The sequence below is a fragment of the Plectropomus leopardus genome, chromosome 9, assembly GCF_026936395.1.
Source record: "Plectropomus leopardus strain MGB_pleo_1.0 chromosome 9, ASM2693639v1, whole genome shotgun sequence".
Classification (NCBI taxonomy): domain Eukaryota; kingdom Metazoa; phylum Chordata; class Actinopteri; order Perciformes; family Serranidae; genus Plectropomus; species Plectropomus leopardus.
Window position 1 is genome coordinate 1,223,363 of NC_142184.1, and position 19,240 is coordinate 1,242,602.

Here is a 19,240-nt window from a genome sequence, read left to right on the forward strand (position 1 = left end):
GTCTTTTCTCTGCGGAGGATGAAGAATCTGAGCTCAGAAGTCACACTGCAGTAAAAACGCGAGGCCAGTTTCAGAGGGTTAAAGAGCATGTGTATGTATATGTATATGTTTGTTTAAACTGTGTAAATATGACGTGTTACATTGTATTATATTATACATGGTTTACACGGTATATGAAAGATGCACAGCTCTTACAGGTTTTTCCAAAACTATTTCTCTGCTGGGATGAAAAAATGAAATCTTGTTACAATTGTTTTTTCGGTGTTTCAGGTGTTTTTAGGTGTTTTTCTTGGGTGTTTCAGGTGCTGGAGGTGTGTTTTTAGGTGTTTCAAGTGTTGAGGTGTGTTTTCCGTGTTTTACCTGTTTTAGCTGTTAGAGGTGTGTTTTCCGTGTTTTACCTGTTTTAGGTGTTTCAGGTGTGTTTCAGGTGCTGGAGGTGTGTTTTTAGGTGTTTTAGGTGTTGGAGGTGTGTTTTCCGTGTTTTACCTGTTTTAGGTGTTTCAGGTGTGTTTCAGGTGTATTTCAGGTGTGTTTTTAGGTGCTGGAGGTGTTTCAGGTGTGTTTCGGGTGTGTTTCAGGTGTGTTTCAGGTGCTGGAGGTGTTTCAGGTGTGTTTCGGGTGTGTTTCAGGTGTGTTTCGGGTGTGTTTCAGGTGCTGGAGGTGTGTTTTTAGGTGCTGGAGGTGTTTCAGGTGTGTTTCGGGTGTGTTTCAGGTGTGTTTCAGGTGCTGGAGGTGTGTTTTTAGGTGCTGGAGGTGTTTCAGCTGCGGGCTGCCGCAGTGAATCCTGGGATATCAGGTGCCTCTCTCTCCCGGCTGTGACTCATCTCCCTCTTTGTTCCCTCTCTGGTTTTCAGTCGCCAGTTTCCTCGTTTTCGTCGCCACTGTTGTTTTTTTGTCTCCAGTTCAGACCCGACCCGCTGCTGCTGCTGTCCGGTTCCTCTTCCGGTCCGAACGCGCTCACACCGGCTCCGGTACCGACACCCACAAACCGACTCTACACTCTTGAGCAGTTTCCCGTCTGTGCCTGTTTGCTGTCGCGCGGAGTCACCTGTCGCCGCTCACCTGCCGTCGCCATGTCCCAGGGACGGTAATGGCAGCAGAGCGCGACACTGACCGGGAGGACACGAGACACGCTCCGGTAAAGACGGATTTGTAAAAACAGGAGACGCACAGAGACACGCATGGATTTACTGGACTCCGGACAGAAGTTCAGTCCCCGGCAGGTGAGCTCTTTACCTGTTTACCCCGCCGTGACGTCACAGGCCGTACAGGTTCTCCGGTATCACCTGAGACCAGAAACAGAAACCGGGAGAGTTTCAGTGCGAAACAGAAGAAACCGGAGCTTCAGTGAACCGTTTAAAGTGTCTTTACGGTCTGAGCTGGAGATCAGCTGCAGCCTGAAACACGGCGGAGAGTCAGGGAGCGCAGCAGGGACTGTTCGTTATTTATGAGGGGGGCAGAAAGGGGGAGGCATGTAGAGTCATTTTTTAGGGACTCGTGTTTTTATTTCGCTGCAGTGGAGGAGCACGCAGCTTTTAGTGGCTGAACTTTATTATTTTACTGTTGATTTTTAAAGAAAACTGTAAAAACAAAATCATTGTTGGAATTTCCAACAATCTGCGAAGATAAGGTGCGACCAACGCTCCCATCAGGGAGACATAAATCAAATCTGATTTTAACATAGTGATATCTCATCAACATGCTTTATTCTACATGCCAGGTAAAATGTTGGTGATTCTTTTTCTTTAGAAAAATAATTTGGGTGTTTTTTTGGTTTTGGGCCTTAAAAAAAACAAAAACAACACAAAATTTCTGCCATTTGTCACAGACAGAAACTGTAAAGACAGAAATCATCTTTGGATTTTCACACTTTCTGTGACCCTTGAACACATCATGTGTGACCAGCCGACCCCCCCCCCCAAAAAAAAACCCCCAAAAAACATAACCAAATCTGATCTTTAAATAATGCTATTTTATCACAAATGACAAATCTACATCTCATTTAAATGATTTTTTTTTTCATTAAATTTTGTTTTATTGTTATTACTATTATTTGAAAGAAAATATGCATTTCAAGTTTGAAAGGCATGTTTTATTTATTTATTTTTATTATTATTTTTTAATCGCCAAAATTGAAAAAAAAACCTGTCGGCCTGTAGGTTTGGTAGACATGCTTTATTTGTTGATTTTTTATTTTTTTAAATTGCCAAAATTAAACCATTAATTACAGCCAGAAAAAGCAGCATGTTCCCAGCTTTAAAAAAATAATTTCTAAATCTATTAATTTCTTGCTGTTTGCAGGACATTTTCAGCCAAGTTCCTCTTTGTGTTATTTCCCCAAAAAATAAATCAGAGCAGTTTGCTCACGACTCCGACATTTAAGGACTAAGAACAGCGTCTAAATGAGCAACTGACACGCAACACGCAACAACACGCAACACGCCATGCATCAGTCCTGAAGACATTCCTGTCTGACAGCACCGCCCTGCTTCTCTCACACACATACACACACACACACACACACACACACACACACACACACACACACCCACACACACACACACACACACACACACACACACAGCTGCACGCTCTGCAGGGCACCGACGCTCAAAAAGCTTCATAAACTAACATTAATATTTCTCAGTATATCATAATTATATAACCGTTATGAGCTGCCTGCTTTCAAACGTTCGAAATTTCTACATCTGGTTTAAAAATTTGACCCAAAATAAACAGATTTGATCTTTTTTAAAGCATGTTTTTAAAGGTTTATATATTTGTATGTATGGATGTATCTGGGCTTCGGCCGCATCTTTTGTGACAAATGATTCCAGCAGAGAAAAACACCAGAACCAAATCTCATCTTAAAATACTAATATTTCATCAAAATACCTTTATTCCACATCTGACTTAAAATTTAGTTGTTGTTTTCTTTGGGGTTTTTTTTTTTTGGGGTGATTTTTTAATGGATTTTTTCACAATTTATCACAAAAAAACTTAAAATCTTAAATCTTAAAAAAACTCTGGTGATGTTTTTTTTAATCAGTTTCTTTGTTTAACATGTTTTGCCGTTTTTTTTGTTTATTTTATTTTCTCCTTAATGAAATTTTGGTAAGTTTTTGTTTGTTGTGGTGGCTCTGAGGAGCGGGGGCCCGCAGGAGGATTAAACCGACCGAAGCTCCTCTTCGCCGCCCGAAAGCTGCTGACGACGTTTTTCTGCCTCCAGCTGATTCACTCAAACCTCAGAGTCCCCTGTCTGTCCCCCCTCTGTCTGCAGGACCAGGACTGGGACACCACCCTCCAGTTCCTGCCGGCGGCGGACTCGAAGCAGCTGGAGAAGAAGCCGGGCTGCAGGAGGCGGCTGTGGACCGGGGCCGGGCTGCTGGCGGCGGCGGCGGCGGTGGCTCTGCTGAGCGGACTGCTGGTCTGGCACTTCCACTGTGAGCTTTTTAAAATCAGATTAACCGTGTTTGATATTCGGGATCAGGAGCGATGATGGTTAAAAATGAAATCCAGCGAAAGAAGAAAATCATATTAATGTTTCATATTTTTTATAGTCGAGTTTTGAAAAGTGCAAAAAATAATAATGTATAAAAAACAGTCTGTCTCCCTGTCTCTGTCACTCTCTATCTGTCTCCCTGTCTCTGTCACTCTCTATCTGTCTCCCTGTCTCTGTCACTCTCTATCTGTCTCCCTGTCTCTGTCACTCTCTATCTGTCTCCCTGTCTCTGTCACTCTCTATCTGTCTCTCTGTCTCCCTGTCTCTGTCACTCTCTATCTGTCTCTCTGTCTCCCTGTCTCTGTCACTCTCTATCTGTCTCTCTGTCTCTGTCACTCTCTATCTGTCTCTCTGTCTCCCTGTCTTTCTCTCTGTCTGTCTGTCTCTGCCTCTCTGTCTGTCTGTCTCTGTCTCGCTCTCTGTCTGTCCCACTCTCTGTCTCTCTCTGTCTCTCTCTGTCTCGCTCTTTGTCTGTCTCTCTCTGTCTGTCTCTGTCTGTCCCTGTCTCTGTCCTCAGTGCGTCGTGATGTCAGGGTGAGGAAACTTTATATCGGCTCGATGGAAATTCGGAATCAGCGCTTTGAGCCGGCGTACGAAGACTCCAAGAGTTCCCAGTTTAAGCACCTGTCCTCGCTGGTCAGCAGGCAGGTGAGACCTCACGCAGTCCCAAAGCATCATGGGAGTCCTCCTCACTGTTTACCCAGCACCGACACGTCCGACCTCTGCGTCTGTGTTTGTTCATGTGATCGTCACGGTAACAGACAGACGTGATGATATTCATATTTCTATATTTCTGGGTTTATTTTTATCTTCCAGCTGAAGCTGATTTACTCCAAAAACTCGGTGCTCGCCAAAAACTTTCAAGGCTCCACGGTGCAGGCCTTCAGGTACGCACCACTGACCCCCGCTGTTTCATGTGAAAATACTCTGCAGCACGTAAAAGTACTGCATTCAGAACCTCACTGAGGTAAAAGTATGCAATCTGCAAAATGAATTTCTGAAAACGTCTGAATTTTCATCACAAACATTCTCCTCCGTGTTTCCGTAGCGAGGGAGAAAGCGGCGCGGACAGCGTCGTGGCGTACTACCAGTCCGAGTTTGACGTCCACGTCCTCCAGCAGGACTCGCTGGACGAAGCCATCGAGTCTCTGGAGCCGGCGGCAGGAGGACAGGCGGGCCGACAGGGACGCCTGCTGCTGAAACCCGCCGACGCCCTCAACGTCAACAACGTCGTCTCACAAGGTTTGACCGCTCAGCGACGCCGCGTCCAACGCGCGACTCATTTTACATCACTGTCCCAAATGATCACAGATACACACAAGTACACTCACACAGGATTTTAACAACGTTATTTATGATGCGGAGCCTGTTTGGAGAAGCACGGGCATCGACCTAGATCAGTGATATTCAACCTACGGCCCGGGGGCCAAATCTGGCCCCTGATAGAGTGCAAGGTGGCCCCCAAAACCATTTTCTAATTTACAATACAAAATAAAGTGATTGACACTGAGAATAGTTTTTGTCCTTTTAGTCTCCATAAGGTGTCAGAGACATTAAACAGCATCAAAACAGAGCCAGAGGAGGATCCCCCACACCCCCCACAGAGGTCCCAGATAAGACACTAATGTCCTAAAATCCTAAAAATATGCTAGAAGAGCCCAAAAATCCTGGAAATATGCTAAAATCCTGGAAACGTCCTTACATCCTAGACCCATGCCAAAGTACCAGAAATGTCCTAAAATTCTTGAAATGTCCTAAAATTTCAAAAAATGTCCTAAAAGCCTAAAATTGTTCTAAAGTTCTAAAAATGTCCAAAATCCTAGAAATGTGCCAAAATCCTAGCTGTGCTAAATTCGGAGAAATGTCCTTACATCCTAGAATTCTTTTAAAATCTGAGAAACAATCTAAAATCCCAGAAACCTCAGTTTGTCCTAAATGTCCTAAAAAAATTTAAAAATCTAGAAATGTCCTAACATCCGTGAAAATGTGCTTAAGTCCTAGAAATGTCCATAAATCCCAGACACGAGCTTAAATCCAAGAAATGTCCTTAAATCCGAGAAAAAGACTGGGAGGTTTGTTTCTGTGATGCAGAAGAGGTGAAAAAGCAGAAATGAAATAATTTCAAACCAACATGACAGAAGCAGCAGCTTCTCACAGTTTAGAGGCTGAAGGTCTTCAGCAGGTCCAGGCAGCGGTCTGATCTCTTGTGTCGGACGTTTAGTCCACACAGGTTTGATATCTTAATTTTAACTAAAACATTTTTGTTCTACAAAGTTTGTACTGTAGATCTGAGAAATCTGTGAGGATTATTTCATTTCCCCATCGTTGTGCTTCCAGATCTCACGAGAAAATCGCGTCAGAACGACCAAAACAGCAAATGACGGGAAGTTAACGGCTGATAATGAGCTCTTTGTCTCTGGTTCTGCTTTCTGATCCAGATCCTGGAAACAGCTTTGATGCACTAAAATGCTGCAGTTTGTTGAGTATAAATAAATAGATCATTTTTGTCTTTGTGTTCACAGCGATAGACCCGCGCATGACGAGGAGCAGTTTGTTTGGTGAGAACTGCTGATTCTTATTAATGCATGTTTTTTTTGTTCTCTAAATAAAGTTCCTTCAAAGTTACTCCAAAAAAAAAAAAGGACCAAAGCGTTATTCAAGTTTTTGGCGTTACTTGTCAAAATAAAAGCTTGAAAAACAAATCGCTCTGTCCTCCTCCGGAGTAACTTTCTGTCACGTTTTGTCTTTTGTGTCATTAAATTTGATGATAATTTTATTGACTTAAAAAGTCAATAAACACAAAATATGTTCCTGCTACATTTGAATTTCTGCTAAATTTCATCACTTTTCTGCACCAAGACTGAAAATTTTACGTCCTGACAATAACTGAAGTTATTGTGAAATCTGAAGCAGATACTGATGGCGTCAGTATGAGAGTGTGAAATTGAAATTGAATAATTTTATTATTGATAGAATTCTGATTTTACAGCCAGTCGTTGAAAACTTTTTTTTATTGTTTTCAGTGAAAAAGTCATTTAACATCCACGTCAGTAAACCAGGAATCGTCCAGTCTCCAGGGTTTCCGGACTCTTCGTACCCGCCGAACGTCTACCTGCAGTGGAGGCTGAGGGCCGACCGCGGACACCGAGTCCGCCTGGACTTCCACACGCTGATCCTGGAGGACGACTGTCAGCAGGACTTCATCAAAATCTACGACTCCCTGGCTCCCATGGATCAGTGCGTCCTGACAGAGTGAGAACGCTTTAGTGCAGTTATTTGTTAACCCCTTAGGAACTGTTTTTTGTCTCTTTTCCTCCTTCCTGTTGTGATAACTGTGTGTGTGTTGATGCATGTGTCCTAAATGTAGTCCAGATTGTGTATTTGAGTGTAATCAGTGAATTTGCAGCTCAGCTCCTACAATAAGTCTAAAATACACTGTGGAAACTAAATAGTTACATTCAGACTGTTCAGGTCCAAAAATGCTCCATTGAAACCCATTCAAACTGACATTTTTGATCCCACAGCCATCAGAGCAGAAAAACAGGACTTGTATTATTTCTGGGTGTCATTCTGGGCTTTTGACTCTGAATTTGTCATTTTGACTATTTTCCACCTGGTGAGGTCATTTTGACCATATTTGGCATATGGAGGAAATACATGCTATTTCCACTAGGTGACCTGTCACAGTCAATGTAGCTGCTGATCACTGACATATCCCAGACTGTCAGCAGCTACACTCACACACTGACATATCCCAGACTGTCAGCAGCTACACTCACACACTGACATATCCCAGACTGTCAGCAGCTACACTCACACACTGACATATCCCAGACTGTCAGCAGCTACACTCACACACTGACAGATCCCAGACTGTCAGCAGCTATACTCACACACTGACATATCCCAGACTGTCAGCAGCTACACTCACACACTGACATATCCCAGACTGTCAGCAGCTATACTCACACACTGACATATCCCAGACTGTCAGCAGCTACACTCGCATACTGAGGAGGAGGAAACTCAACATCATTCATTATTTCATCTAAAAACATGGTGGCATTATGAGAAAAACCTGGCATTTAAAGGGTTAAAATTCGTGAAATGAATGAATATTTAATATTTATGGATAAGACTGATGTTGGTTAACTCAGTGAAAAAATAAAAAATGATATTAATGTATAATATTTTTTTTAAAGCCTGATTTTGAAAAACGCAGTTTGTGCGCAGTACGATGCGACTGTGTGTGATATTAAAGTGTTTAACTGAAAGATGGTGACACTGACGGGTGCGTGTCTCTCTGGTCCTCTGCAGACACTGTGGATACCCTCACGAGTCTCTGTCTTTCCTGTCCTCTGGAAACGTCCTCCTGTTGACTCTGGTCACCAGCGAGGAGAAGAACTTCCCCGGCTTCAGAGCGAACTACTCGCAGATCCCTCTGACTCAAAGTACGACAGGAAGTACAAACACAGCAAACACGAAATAAACGGATTCAACAGTGATGAACACACACACACACACACACACACACACACACACACACACACACAGAGGTCATATTCACAGAAAGACAAACTCGAGAGAGCAAACGAGAGAAAAAGACAAAACAAAATCACTCAAACTGAGAGCAATCCAGGTTTCAAGGGGTTAACACCTACGTTGTCATCCGTTTTCTGTTGCTGCGTTCAGACGCCTTTTATAAAATAAAACTATATTTATAATTCTTGTATTTAGATATTAGATTTTTGTTCTTTGTTGCACTTTGTTAGGGTCTTTTTTGTATATTTTTTTACTCTTTAGAAAACTTATTTTTAGGCATTTTTCTTGTAACTTCACTAATTTGTTATGTTTTTTTTTTATTAATTTCACACTATTTTTTGACTTTTATTTTTATTTTTTGTAAAGCTGCTTGTCGCCTTTCTTCCCATGTTTATGAAAGAAAAAATTTACTCGCTCTACGGCAGGAAACGGCACTTCAAAATAAGTGCTGCAAAGTCACTGTATTTCAAAACGCAGTGAGTTTTTTAAAAAACGCGATATGTTCATAAGTCACAGGTCCACTCAGAATGGACCCGTGTCCCACTCTTGGACAGAGGACACTGGGTTTTCTGCTCCTTACTGGTACAGGAACATCGGGGCACAGCCGCTGCTGCTTCCAGGACATTTTTACATGAATTCATTAACTTTTACAAATTTACGAAAACTTTAATGTCCTCAAATGTGGAAATTTGCTTTAGTTCCACCATAAAATACATAAAAAGCTAAAAAACATGCCCTAAGAACCAAAAAACATGAAATAAAAAAGAGAGACGATAGCCATACATTTAATTTAAAAAGTATAAAAATAGGTCTCAGTGAAACACGTTTGAGCAGATATATGATTTATTTCAAATAAATAAATATAAACCAGGACCAGGACCAGGACCAGGACCTGACACCTGCATCAAAAACGATTCGCATAGAAATAGGCGTCGATGCTTCTCTGCGGCGTCACAGGGACTCTGGTGTGACCTCTGACCTCTCTGCTGTTTGTTTTGGTTTTAAAGTTGATTGTCCTCAGTTGAAGTCTGCTAAATGTCCTCACGTGTCTCTGTGGACTGTCTCTGTCTCTGTCCAGAGTGCGGAGGGACGCTGACGGCTGACAGAGGCTCCTTCTCGTCACCTTTCTTTCCCTCCAACTATCCTCCGAAAACCACCTGCGTCTGGAGCATCGAGGTGAGTTTCACAAACGTCCACAAACGCTGCGAACGCACAAATCTGACGTTGAATAAGTTTTGTACTCTGCTAACAAATTTAGAGCTAAATTCACAAATAAAGCGCAAATTAAAGCCGCACTCATTTAATAGACAAGAAAATTTCAAAATATTAATTTACAAATACAAACACTTAAATCCTCGTCTGCCTCTCATTCGTTCCCATCAGCTGAGCAGCTCGCAGCGGAGGGACATCAGAATATCCAAACTGTTTTTCTATTTTATTTTATTATTGTTAGCATTGTTATTGTTAATAATAATACTTATTAATATTTAATATCCATATGAAATTTGATGATGTGTATCTCCTTTAGAATAATTTGTAAGCTCATTTAGAGTTCTGCTGTTACGCTCAAACATCTGGTTTTTTTTTTCAGGCCTCAAAGGAGAAGTTTGTGAAGGTTCAGTTCAACAAGTTCTTCCTCGGGAACGCCAGCAGCTCGTGTCGCAGCGATTACGTCGACGTCGACGGTCAAAGGTCAGACCACCGTGGTTTTATTTTGAAAAGCTTCTCTGTCACCATGACTTATTTTGAAAACGTCAGAAAACAGACAATGGCAAGAAATGTTCGGAAAAATGGAAGAAAATTAGTAGATTTGGAAAAAATGTCCAAAAACTATATTTGTAACTGCCATAAATATCTATCTTTAAAATCTTTAAAATATTTCACATAATTATTATTAGTACATTTTGTTTGTTTTTAACTTCTTCTGTTTGTTTTTTTTTTTCTAAATATCATGAAATGTTGTGGGTTTTTTTTTTTTTACCTTTTTTTCCACTAATTTTTAGGTCTTTTTTTCTAAAGTGTCTCTAAATTTGGAAGAAAAAGTTAAAAAAAAAATCACCTGGAAAAAAAAACAACAAAAAACAAAACACAAAAAAACATGTTCACAGATATGTGTGTGTGTGTGTGTGTGTGTGTGTGTGTGTGTGTGAGAGACATGGTTTTAAACATAAATCACGATAATAATATTTAGAATAATACTATTTTATAGTAATATTGTATTATTTTATAGTAAAATTTAGAAAAGAAAGAAGGAGAGAAAAAACCTCTCTGAACAAACTCTTCTTTTGTGTCTCTGTTTTAGACTTTGTGGAAACAAACCCAAAAGCACGGTGATCACCAGCCGAAGCAACAAGATGACCATCAAATTTAACTCGGACTCGTCTTACGTCGACCAGGGCTTCACCGCCGAGTACGAGGCCTTCGTCCCGAACAATCGTGAGACCGATTTTTTAAACTTGTCGTGGTGTGTTTGCAGCCGGCCGCTGCGCGTTCAGACTGCTGTCTCAGACATAAATTCGGGTTTTTGGTTGTTTTTAACTGTGTGATGTCATCGACCAGCTTGTCCCGGGAGGTTCCAGTGCACCAACAACCTGTGCATCAACACGACGCTGCAGTGCGACGGCTGGAACGACTGTGGGGACGGCAGCGACGAGGACAACTGCAGTGAGTCCACACACTGTCTGAGCATCCGTCCGTACAACGAGATTTACGGCTTCAGCCCGAAATTTAATCCGAACTCGGCTTTAAAGCCCGTCTCACGTCCTGCTTCACACTGGAGCAAAAAATCTGGATTAATCCGCCGCTGAAAATAGTCCCTAACAAACTCACTATTTCCTGTTTATCTGATTAAAAACTACAGTGAGCAGCTGTTCGAAAAAAAAACTGATCAGAGTTTGTCATGGAATTTGCAAATAGCAATTTCCAGGCCTGGAAGAGTTTTGAGAGAATTAAATATTCCCTGAAAGTTTTGGAAAAGTCTCACATGATGTTTTCAAGAACCATCAGCAATTTGAAAATTTAACAATAATTTCTGTTTTTATCATTTCTCGCTGCGATAAATTGTGTCATTTTTGGGTGGTTTTCCCACATGTTTTCTTGAAAAATCACCCAAAATTTTTAATGAAAACAAAATCAGCAAAAAAATTGCCAAAGAAAACATGTCTTTTGTTTTAATCAAACATTTTTGTTTGGGTTTTTTTAAACCAAAAATGTTTGAAGAAAATAAATTTTCTTTAATAAAAAAGACGAAAATCACCATCATACCTGTAAAGAAACACATTTTTTCCCTCAAAATGTTTTCTTTCAAAACAGCCAAAACATTGTCAAGAAAAAAAATGCCTAAATGTTTTCTTTAAAAATCACTAAAATGTTTTCTTTAAAAATCACTAAAATGTTTTCTTTAAAAATGGGCAGTAAAATAAATAGAAAATAAAGCCATTTAAAGACAAAAAAAAGTCCCTGCCTGTTGCTTTAAAAAATGATTTGACATGCTGCCCTTTTTTTGCACCCCCCCCATAAATAACTAACAGTCCCCAAGTTATTTTTAAACATCCACTTCTGATCCTGTTCTGAATGTATAATTTTTTTTAAAATAACACGTTTTAAAAAGCTAAAAACTAATCACGAATATCGATGGTCGTCTCAGAGAATAAATTGAACTCAGTCCTGAAAGCTGACAGGTCGATGCTGGCTCGTCTTTCAGAGTGCGACGCGTCTCAGATGAAGTGCAGAAACGGACGCTGTAAACCCAAATTCTGGGAGTGCGACAGCTTCGACGACTGCGGAGACAACAGCGACGAGCAGAACTGCGGTGAGTTACGCTCAGAGCTGATTCATCGGATAGAAACACAACAGCATAAAGAAATCCGCCGAGACTAACGGACGGCAGTCGCTCCCTCAGACCGCTCGCTCACCTTTTCTCCTTTTTTGCAGTAAAATGTAAATCTGGAGAGTTTTCCTGCAGAAACGGCCGCTGTGTCCCAGAGGAGCTCAAGTGTGACGGAAAAGACGACTGCTCGGACGGATCGGATGAGTCTACGTGTGAGAAATGTAAGAAACAACAACGTTTAATGTTTAAAGGAAAGTTTTAACCCATTCATGCCCAAACCTGATATTTGGGATTATCTTCCCATGCATCGAAATCTGTTAAAATGAACGACTCCACAGGTGAAAGTTTTTACCTGCAGTATGATCAGTAATACTTATGCTAGGTTGTCTTTGTGTACTTTATACTTTTCTTCATATATAGAGCAAAGCCTCACAGGCGTCTGTATATACAATAACATAAATTCCTACATTTTTATTGCTTATTTTATGACATTTTCTACATTAAAAGAATAAAAAACACAATAGTCCTATGTACCCAAAGATAAAATGAAGTAGTAACAAAATTTTAGTTTCTCAGAAACTACATGGATATGCACATATATGCAGTGTAGAAAATGTATATTTTTCACTCAAAAATATTTAATAAACAGAATTTTATCATTTTTCCTAATTTTTAAAAAATCCAAATATTGACTGTTTATGTTTATGAAAATTGGAGTTTAATAGTGTAAGTGTCTGCGGCAGTGTGTGTGTGTGTGTCAGTACTATCAGTAGTAGTATTTGTGTACTGGGGATGTGTGTAGTAGTAGTATTTTTGTGTGCTGATCATGTGTGTGTCAATAGTAGCTGTTATAGCTGTAGTGGTATTAATGTGTGAATTAATGTGTGTGTGTGTGTGTGTGCGTGCGTGTGTGCGTGCGTGTGTGCGTGCGTGTGTGTGTGCGTGTGTGTGTGTGTGTGTGTGTGCGTGCATGCGTGCGTGTGTGTGTGTGTGTGTGTGTGTGTGTGTGGTGTGTGTGTGTGTGTGTGTGTGTGTGTGTGTGTGGTCCAGCTCTCGTGCTGCAGCAGTGCTCAGAGTTCACGTTCCGCTGCAGGAACAATCGCTGCATCAGTAAACTCAACCCCGAGTGTGACGGACAGGAGGACTGTGAGGACGGCTCTGACGAGGACAACTGCAGTACGGCCAACACACACACACACACAAACACGCGCACACACACACACACACAAACACGCACACACACACACACACACACGTCAGTACACAGAAGAACTACTACTGATACTACTACAACTGTTGCTATTACTGACACACACCGTCAGAACACAAAATACTACCACAGTACTACTACTACTACTACTACTAATACAACTGACACACACACACACATCAGTACACAAAAATACTACTACTGATACTACTACTACTACTACTACTGCTACTACTACTATTACTACTACTACTGACACACACACACACACACACAATGTCAGTACAAAAAATACTACTACAGCTACTGCTACTACTAACACACACACACCATCAGTACACAGAAATACTACTACTGGTACAACTACTGCTAATACCACTAGTGACGCGAACACAATCAGTACACAAAAATACTACTACAGTATACACACACACACACACACTCACACACAGCCGTCTGCAGTGTGATGTGTGTATTAACTCTTTGTGTGTTTTCAGGCTGTGGGACGAGGCCGTTCCGCAGCTCTCGTATCGTGGGCGGCGCGCCGTCCCGGGAGGGGGAGTGGCCGTGGCAGGTCAGCCTCCACATCAGAGGAACGGGTCACGTGTGTGGAGCGTCGGTTCTTAGCAACCGCTGGCTGCTGACCGCCGCCCACTGCGTCCAGGACAGCGGCCCGAACAAGTGAGACGCCCAAATTCACAGAGAGGTTCATCTGAACTGTGACTTAAAAAAGTTTGACAGGATGTCAGTTCTTCACAGGAAGCTCGATCTCTGCAGCAAAAAAAAAAAAGGAAGAAAAAGCATGAAAATTTCCCGGAAAATAAGTCAAAACAAAACAACACAAAATAAAACAAAAAATAAAAGCTAATAATAAGTTAAAAAACAACAACAGGGAAATGAACTGGAAAAAGTGCTTAAAAATAATGAAATGTAAAAAAATAAATAAATAATATAAATATTAATAATTAATAAATAAATAAAAAAAGAAAGACAAAATGTTGTAATTATGATGATTATGAATATGGTTTTCCCTATCTTTAGTAAAATAATTTTCCAAATCTATTAATTTCTTGCAATTTGTGAAACATTTCTGAACAAGTTGCTCATTGCATTTTTTCCTGTTTTTAAAAATAAATAAATAGAAAATAAAATAAAACCAATTTTCTCTGAATTAAAAGGTTTAAATCCTCGTCAAAAGCTTCTTAAAGCAGCAAAGAAAAGTGATGTCACTCGAGGTTGAAAGTCTGCAGACGTGACCTCTGACCTCTGGCTGCGTGTCGCTGCAGGTACTCTCAGGCCGACCAATGGGAGGCCCTGCTGGGTCTGCACGTGCAGGGTCAGACCAGCGAGTGGGACGGTGAGGAGGAACGTGCGGCGGATCGTCGCTCACAGGGACTACAACGCCTTCACCTCGACAACGACATCGCTCTGATGGAGCTCTCGGCCAACGTCACGCTCAACCAGAACATTTGGCCCATCTGTCTGCCCGCCGCCACCCACCACTTCCCCCCGGGCCAGGAGGCGTGGATCACGGGCTGGGGCGCCACCAGAGAGGGAGGTGAGTTCACAGCGAGACGGAGACCTGAGGGCTCGTTCACAGGAGGCGAGACGCCTCGTGTTTGTTAACGCTTTAAAACCTGCACACATTGACTTGATTTCTTTCAAAAACACAGGAAGAAGACAATGAGCACAATGAGAAGAAATTACACAGAAATCAGCAAGAAATTAGCCAAAAAAAAGATAAAAATACACAAAAATAAATGAAATATAACATAAACGTTAAAAAAAAGAAAAATTTAATAATAAAATCTTTTTAGATATTATGGAAATTATAAATAAAGTTGTCTGAACAATTTTCCCTATTTTCAAATACATATATAGAGAAATCTAACATTTTAAAAAAATAAATAAAAAAGAAATATATACATATATATATATATATATATATATATATATATATATATATATATATATATATATATATATATATATATATAAGAAAAATAAAATAATACAATTAAATAATAATAAAATTGTCAAATAACTACTACTAATTTAAGTAATAACTATTAGTATTATGTATTTAAATGGGGTTACAGAATTTTCTATAATCATTATCTATATTTATTATATTTATTTTATTGTAGTTTTGTTTGACTTTTTTGGATAATTTCATTAATTTTATTGTAAATTTTACTATTTTTTGGCTAATTTTGAGGTAATTTCTTGTTGAGATGTTCATTGACGTCTCTCCATGTTTTTGAAATTGAGCCAGTTTGACTTTCAAAGAGTTAAAAATGGATTTTAAAGATAATTTGTTGTAATTCATCTTCTGGATGAATGTTTAATCTTCGTTTTGTCACAGATTTTCTCCTTAAGATCTGGAGGTTTTGTGTTTTAGGTCTTCGTGCGACCATCCTGCAGAAGGCGGAGGTTCGGATCATCAACAGCACAGTGTGCAAGAGTCTGATGGAGGATGAGGTCACAAACAGGATGCTGTGCGCCGGCGTCCTCAAAGGAGGCGTGGACGCCTGTCAGGTAACACGAATGTTACTCAGAGTGTTTTGAGCCTCTCAGTTAAACTAAAAGTCTTCCTCCTGCAGACTGAAACCCGCAGTGACTCTCCTCTCTGACTCCCTCAGGGCGACTCCGGCGGCCCGCTGACCGTCACCGGCCCCGGTGGGCGGGGCATTCAGGCCGGCGTGGTGAGCTGGGGCGACGGCTGCGCTCGCAGGAACAAACCTGGCGTCTACACCCGAGTCACCAAATTCCGCAGCTGGATTAAGGAGAACTGCGGCGTGTAGCAGCAGAGCTTCTCTGGATGACGGGTATTTTTCCAGATAATTATGACCGGAGCTAATTGACTGTTTTTATCGTTATTTACAGCAGAATGTGGGACATTTTAATGTTTTTAAGTTTCCGTGTTTCTGCGGTTCAAAAAAGCAGAAGCATCTTTTACTTCAACATAATGGTTAGAAAAGGTAAAGGTTCATTTTTATGCCGCTGCATTTATCTGACAGTTAGTTTAGACCATAAACTGTATATAAGGTGCAGCTTTTCAGTCTGTACCGCCCCCTGGTGTCTGTCTACAGTATAGGTCATAAAGCCCGCCCGCCATGTTAGTGTATGGGACAAAGGCCAAACTAAAAAACTCAAAGTACACGCCAAAAAAAGTTTCTCCCAAAGAAGCTTTCTGTCACTGAAGATGTTCTCATCATCTTGATGTTTGTTCTTGTTTTTGTGTTTATGATCAGTTCGGTTTTAATGAGGGGGCTTTTCCACCATGATTGACAGCTGTGATTGGTTGGACGGATGTTTTGGTGGAGCTCCTGCTAGTCAGTCAAATAATTAAAATAATTAAAAAGGAAAAGCAGCAAGTCCTCATACATAGAGTTTATATGAGAAGCTGGAAAAATTCAAATCAATTGTCTTTGTTTCAGCTACATTTGTATATTTCTCTATGGTTTGTGTGCAGAAATCTTAATTTTTAAAGTATTTATCTAATAATATTAGTGGGTTAAAAAGTCTTATATTTCCCTCTGAAGTGTAGTGGAGTAGAAATGAAAAGTGGCATGAGATTAAAATAATTAAGTAACCTAAAATTTCCTCGTGTGTACTTATGTACTCGAGTAAATGTACTTAGTTACATTCAGCTCTGGTCAGCAGAGGGACACACAGCAACTGAAATTGCTGGGATCAGTGCTCCAAGTTTAGTCCTGAAAATTAATAATCAAGTTGTTGTAATTACTCTAAAACCTCTAAATTTAATTAAATGATATTCATGCATTTCTGATTTTTTTCTAAAATATAAAACTTATTTTTTCTTGCACTGGGCACCAATTTGTGACCCGAGAAAGCGAGATGTTTCTCTCTTATCTTGGTCAAAGCTCTTTGGACTACGCGAGAAACGTTCTGTTACCTCAGAGAAAAACAAAATTAAGACAACGTCTGTGAATCCCCAAAATCAGCGAGTACTCACAAAATAAGAGCATTTCTTGCATGAGGCCAATTGCACGGGTTCAGTTTGTGTTTTTGCTTTTATAAACTCTGCAGCAGTTAGACTCTCTGAGCTACGTGAACGAGTTAAACAGGATCAACAAGTTCAGACTCTGAACTCTGTCACACACTCTCAGAATGAAAGCTTCACTTATAACGAAGAATAACGTGACGATCGCCATCTTCTCTGAGTGATGAACATGTGATTAAAGTCACTTTAACCCTGGCTTCTAACTGACAGCGGAGAATTCGTGACACATGCCAAGTCTTCAGCCGTGTGGAAAACACGAAGGGCGTGGAGGCAGGTTGCATCTGAGGTTGCTAGGCGACCATAACAACCCACATCATCGCTCACCTGTCAGAAATCCTGAGAGCTGATCCTCTTCCAGGCGGTTTTAACTCTATATATATATTAAAATGTGTCCGAGGGACGGAACAGAAAATTAGGAACTTAGTAGGAAACAATTCACAAACTGTAAGAAATCAGTGGAGTTAGAAAAATTCTATTTAAAGAAGGAAAATATGTTAAAATTACCAATCATTTATCAGACTGGCTCTGATTGAACAAAGGCTTATTGATGAATGAAATTGATTTATCACATATTTGAATGATATAATTGGAAAATTATAGATTTAACATGCAAATATTTAATTTTTTTAGTCCAGTGTATTTCTCTAGTTCATAGTATCCCAAACTAAAATTGGGTTTGTTGTTTGTCTTATTGTAGAGCTTATGTTATTATATTATTATTTTGATTACTCCACTCTTAGATTTGGATGATTTATCCCTGGTTATCATCTGAAATAATAATCATATTGCATTTCTCTATCAGTACCCATAACACAATGAAAAAATGAATTCACGCTTGACACGTCTTGGTTGTGATCGGTCAACAAGAGGCACTCGTGCAGGAGCGATTTTGAGAACTTGTTCCTGTGACATCAGTTGAAGAAAACTCCTCATCCATGTATAAACAGAGTCCAGGTTGCTGTGCGATCCCAACATGGATCCAGCAATTTACAGAGGAGACAAAACTTTGATTATAACCTCTGAAACTTTCATGAAGGAGCTCCTCAGGGAAGCATCCTGGGTCCTCTGGAGCAGTGATGCCCAACTTACGGCCCACAGGCCAAATCTGATTCACACTGGGCATTGTTTTTGTACTTTTCATATACATGAGGTGCCAGAGCGCGTGAAAAGTCTGAGAAATGTCCTAAAATCCTAAAAACGTCCTCAAATCCTGGAAATGTAGTAAATTTTAGAAATGTCCTAAAATACTAGAAATGTGCTAAAATCTTTAAAACCTGTGGTGCTGTTGCGACTGGCCCCTGGCCTTGTATCATTTTACAAAAGTGGCCCCCAAGCAAAGCAAGTTGAGTGTCCTGGTCTTCATGGTTCCTGAGAGCTCTCCTGCACACCAGGGTGCTCTTCAGTAACTCATTTATGGTACAAAAACAAAACAATCAGAAAATAACTTTCAAAGCTGCAAAAAGCTGAAATGCCCTAAAACACTTTCAATATATTAGATAAATATTAAATCGGACCTCGCTGTCAGCCAATCTTTAATTTTTTTGTGATGTGGATCAGAACTCAAACATAATTGCCTTTAAAAAGTTTTGTATTCGTAGTATTTATTAGCCTTCGTGAGATAGTTTTTAGTTTTCCACCGATGTTTAAACTTCCTTGGTCTCCTCTTTGTTAAAGCAGCTGTTTTGTGACATTTCTTGTTTTTGTATTCATGTTTTGCACTCTTTACAGTCACATATTTTCTGCTGAATGTATTTATTTGTACAGTGTTTATGCATTCATCTGTCACTGATTTTATTCTTATTATAGCTGCAGGATTATTAAAAAATCTAAAGCTACAAGAATAATTCTGAAGTTCTGATTAGTTGTAGTTTAGCTTTGCAGGATGATTTGAAGTGATTTTGCCGGTGAAGGTAATCATGATTATACTGGACTCTCTAATTTATACAGCAGAGAAATACAGAAATGTTCTTGTTATTTTAATTGAATTTAATGTCTCCCTGTCGGGGTTAACTCAGGAAATAAAATTATTCATAAACAAAATACGAAGCATTCACACAAAGTGGCTCCTTTCATGTTGCTTTACTTCCTTCAAAATAATGTAACTGAATACATTTATTCTGAAAATTAATG

General features: G+C 40.1%; 1 pseudogene across 1 annotated transcript; it reads left to right on the top strand.

Moving 5' to 3' along the window:
• Positions 1 to 680: 680 nt before the first annotated feature.
• LOC121947401 (suppressor of tumorigenicity 14 protein homolog) lies at positions 681 to 19,150 on the top strand (annotated as a pseudogene). Its single transcript, XR_015777361.1, has 19 exons — positions 681 to 1,223; positions 3,281 to 3,443; positions 4,020 to 4,150; positions 4,319 to 4,389; positions 4,551 to 4,744; positions 6,025 to 6,060; positions 6,526 to 6,754; positions 7,820 to 7,953; positions 9,123 to 9,220; positions 9,636 to 9,736; positions 10,347 to 10,480; positions 10,604 to 10,708; positions 11,748 to 11,855; positions 11,978 to 12,094; positions 12,924 to 13,049; positions 13,581 to 13,764; positions 14,370 to 14,641; positions 15,485 to 15,621; positions 15,726 to 19,150. The product of XR_015777361.1 is annotated as a suppressor of tumorigenicity 14 protein homolog (transcript).
• The last annotated feature ends 90 nt before the right edge of the window (positions 19,151 to 19,240 follow it).